The 5,000-nt window shown below is 35.1% G+C and overlaps 1 non-coding gene across 1 annotated transcript; it reads left to right on the forward strand.

Annotated features, from left to right (window-relative positions):
• Nucleotides 1-594: 594 nt before the first annotated feature.
• TRNAG-GCC (transfer RNA glycine (anticodon GCC)) lies at nucleotides 595-665 on the forward strand. Its single transcript has one exon. It is a non-coding gene; the product is annotated as a tRNA-Gly (tRNA).
• Nucleotides 666-5,000: the final 4,335 nt, after the last annotated feature.

Below are 5,000 nucleotides of genomic sequence, written 5' to 3' on the forward strand. Positions count from 1 at the left end.
GTATATTTTGAACTTTGCCTCATGTACTGTAACATTCTATGAATCTGTTTCGACCAATGTCACATTGCTTCAAAACGCCGAGCAGACGTTTAAAGACCCAGAATCAAGTTTTGCTGTACATTATTTTTTGTATAATGCTAATAATAGTTGAAATATTTGTCATACTGGTGCATGTATATGTGACATTATAATTTCGTATGTCTTTCGACTATTCTGTTTCGAACAACGAAAAGCTGTGCAAAAAGGTACAACTTTTACCTTCAGGTATGAAACTGCTGTCTCATCCTTCGCGCACACTCACACACTCATTCACTTACCAAATTAGATAGACTTTTAGTGACATTTTATATATATATATATATATATATATATATATATATATATATATATATATATATATATATATATATATATATAAGGACTACACAGCAAACAAGGACGATTGATGTATTTCCATTCACTTGTCTTTCAGGTAAAATGAATCTTATTACAACCTGATACCAACGGATTGCTAGATTTATACTGTAGGTTAATACTAGAAAACTGTCTACACTTTTCAAAAATTAGTACTATTCTTTCACCTCTTCTCAACAAGCATCGGTGGTTCAGTGGTAGAATTCTCGCCTGCCACGCGGGAGGCCCGGGTTCGATTCCCGGCCGATGCATCTTTTTCGAAACCTCAGACCAAATAGATCGTACACGTCATTAAGTTAAGGGTGGACAAAAGGGAGATGTATTTGTGGTGCCATGATGGGGTAACCACCTCCGAGTCTGGGTAAGAATCAGGTTGAACGTGAGTGACCGGCCGTTTACGCACCTCGTTACGAGTGTAGTGTGATGTCCGTGTTAACCCAGGGGCCCCGTCCCAGTTCATCAAGTCAAAAGTGAAAACTTATTTGCCCTCCCTTGATGCTGGCCAGGGAAACAAGCGCTAAGGGCCTGGCTAACCCCTGTCGATTCAAAACCCCTGAAAGTAGTAGCGTGGGGAAGGGAGTTTGAATCAGTTAAGTGGGTGTATTCCAGCGTGACAATCTCTTTCTGATGCTCAGCCTAATAAAACAAAATTCTAAAACTAATTGAAAAATATAAAATGCCAAAACATGTGCAGAAGGCACTTAAAATGATTAAGGCTGCCGTATACTAAAACTAAAGAAAAGATACTCCCGAGTGGAGTATCTGGCAGAAGGCTTACCAATAAAAACAAAGGCTAGATCAGCAAGTCTGACGCCACTGCTGAAGGCTTAATTGACAAAATCTAAATACGGCATAAAAGAAAACAACAGTCTGGTGAACTAAAATGAAATAAAAACACAGACTTCCTACCACAAAGTATAAAAAAGATTAAGTAAAAGGAATCCAGCCAAGTTCAATAAAAAGGTCTGATCAGGATGATCTAATAAAAATGTTCTTTTAGATCACGTCCAGCTCCTAAGCAAAGAATGTCAGGCACTTCAGTACTTAACTCTTATCTTCGTGATCGTATCCCCGTTGTTCACTTCCTTGGCTCGACACAGAATATCCAAAAATGGCGACACAGCCGGTTAACTACTCTGGAGGACTGGGTAAAGGAAACACCTTCGTTGACTGTCTGACCGTCTCTCTTTATTGTTTAAAAAAATCGTCAACATTGTCTCGGTGACGTCAGAGGCATATTATCTTAAGTATATTAAAAATAATAAAATTCGGCAAAAATACAACATAAAAGAAAGATACAAATGTAAAACAAAATGTATAAAATCCTAAAGAGCACAACATATAAACTAAAAGGAATAAAACGAAACAAAAATAAAATACATAAAACGTTTCCCCTAAAGTTAAAAATAAAATCAAAGAAACATTGAGACCATAAAAGTTCACAAAGTATTAAAACAAAAAAATAAAACTTGGTGACAAATAAAAACATTCAATACAAGGTCTCGTAATATATAAATAAAATAATAAAAGTAATTACAGAAAACTTCCGTTAAAAGGTAAACAAATCTAAAATGAAGAACAAATAAAATGAAAGATAATAAATTAAAAAAAAGAAACAGGCGACAGCCAACGTCCAGTCCTCCGGCCAGGACAGCCAGAACGGGAGAGCAGTGAGCGCGCCTGCTTGCGGAGAGCGCGAGATGCAGCATCTGGCCACCTTACACGAGTAATGGACAGGGAGACGCCGGTCGTCAGTCGGGATTAGTGTTTGTGATGCTGCGGGTTGGCCAAGGGTGGGCACTTAGTGCCTACTTTCTTTACTAAATATTTTATAGGGAGTGCTGTTTCGATTTCATTAATATTATAATCGCAACACACGTGTAAGTATAAACTTATAAGTCTCTCAGATTCATTCTTCATGGAAAAGTTTCATACAACACACCGAATTGGTATTGTGTGAAGTGTATTGCTGTAGCGGCGATGTGTGGTGTAAGATGACCTTGTATAGTGTAGCTTGGCGTGGCTAGTTATGTTGTGGGTCGTGATGTGGTAGGTTGTAATATATGGTGTAGTGTAACTTTGTGGTGTGGCTGGTGTGATTTGGAGTATGGTTTGGCTGAGTGTGGTGTGGTATAGGGTGTGGTGTGGCTACATCTGATGCGGCACATAGCGTACTGATGTGTAGATTGATATCATAATCTTTTGAATAACATGAGCAAAAACAAAAAATCGTCTATGTTGGTAATGTGGGCACTTCTTCACTTTCCTACTTTCAAATATAAATGATAGAATGTTTTTTTATTGTTTTTTTTTTTTTTTTGTGTGTGTGTGTGTGTTTCATTTATTTTAAAGGGGAGTGGGTACATGGCTAACAGTAATTATGCTAAAAAGAGTACGTAGAGAGAAAAAAGGGTGAAAAAAAACTTATTATATACTAGTGCCAATGACAGTGTTACATAAATTGTTAAATTCTTAGTAAACAAACAAATTCTAAATTAAGTTAGTCTTTAGAGACGAGCGATTAAAAATTCAGAGCTAAGTGCTTTTAGCGATATTCTTTTGTCGCAATTATCATATGCACTAAAGTTCTGTCCCTTTGATAGTCTGCCGAAGTGATTAAAGAGTTGGTCTCGAACTAGTTTACTTCGCTTTGGTTAAGTTCTGGATGCTGACTTCTGACATGGATCTGCTAAACTATTTCTTTCATGCACCTACACTTTTGCTGTCTCTTTAAGGTTCCTTTACTGAATCTGCGGCAAAGTAGAATACAATATCATATTTCGTCACCCGATATACCTTCTCAGTCTTTGCTGTCGTTCTACTACCAAAGGTAGGGTCTATGAATCAAAGTTATTGCGGTACCAAAGTCATTTCACAAATCAATAAGAACCTCGAACAATATCCATGAAACCTAATCTGAGGCGATGTGACTACTGTCAAAACGCCTTTTCGTTTATCTACTGTTCTTTTCTATTCATTTCTTACTTCAGAAATGATATCCTTTGAGTCATGAGAATCTGTGCAAAGAACATGGATCTCAGTTACATGAAATACCGAAATATCAGTTATACATACATCTTTGAAGGAAACTATTTTTTCTGAGTCATTATAAATCAACCTATTAGCCTATATTCATTAACATTAATACATATATACATATACATAAATATATATATATATATATATATATATATATATATATACATATATATATATACATATATATGTATATTATATATATATATATATATATATATATATATATATATATATATATATATATATATATATATATATATATATATATGTGTGTGTGTGTGGGTGTGTGTGGGGGTGTGTGTGTGTGTGCGTGTATAATTATTTATCTATACCTTTAAGACCTCAAATATGTACATATGTATATATATATATATATATATATATATATATATATATATATATATATGTATATAAATATATATATATATGTACACACACACACACACACGCACACATATATATATATATATATATATATATATATATATATATATATATATATATATATATATATATATTTAATTATTTATCTATGCCTTTAAGACCTCAAATGGAAGAATGATAATTTTTTTTAATTATCTTTAACGTCGCATGTTCACCTTGAATGGGTAAGTAGTGTTGCCATCTTCCCACAACCATATATTCCATCAAAATTTCCCTTTTCAACATTCCTGCATCCCTCCCTCGTCCAGTCGCCCGCACTCAGACAGGAACTGATCGTTTGTTGTCACCCCTTTCACTCCCTCCCTCCTTCAACCACTCACCCCCCCCTCTCTCTCTCTCTCTGGGTACTCTTCCTTTTTTCTTTTATGGAGAATATACTGTTGTCATAACACTTACAAAGAGAATGTCATTTCTTCTCCAACTTTCCAATTTTATCAGTTTCCGGTCACTTTTGAAATTTCTTGCCTTTCTCCCCTAGAAAAAGGCAATTCAGCTTTTCCGTTTTGTCATTGGTGCCATCAACGCCATCTCAGGCTTTTGACCTGGAGGGCGTTGATCGAGATACTTGTTGGTTTATGAAAGGTGTAGGAATGCTTAAATTCTTCATGAATATACGATTCAAGTTTTACTGTGGGATTCCTTTTCCTATGATTGCATTACTAATAGTATTCGGTGTTAAACTAGGCGCATTGTTTTTGATGCATGAATTATCCGACACTATGACCACGAATGCCATTTATCCGAATATTTCGAATATTTTCGGAATGCTTCGAACAATGTCCCTTTGCTTCAAAAGACTGAATCATCGACAAGCTGTCTGTCAGTAATGCAAAAGGCACAACTTTTAACTACAGGTATGAAACTCCTGTCTCATCCTTCGTGCACACTCATACACACACAACTCATTCACTTACCAATTTAGATAGACTTTAGTGATAATGTTATCCTTTTTTTAAGGGCTACACAGTAAACAATGATCATTGATGTATTTCCATTGACTTATTCTTCATGTAAAACGAATCTTACTATAACCTGATATTAACGGATTGCTAGCTTTATATTGTAGATTAATATTAGAAAAAATGTCTACACTTTTCAAAATG

Source organism: Penaeus japonicus, unplaced genomic scaffold (genome assembly GCF_977035675.1).
Source record: "Penaeus japonicus unplaced genomic scaffold, GWHDUDI00000001_assembly GWHDUDI00000029, whole genome shotgun sequence".
Lineage (NCBI taxonomy): Eukaryota > Metazoa > Arthropoda > Malacostraca > Decapoda > Penaeidae > Penaeus > Penaeus japonicus.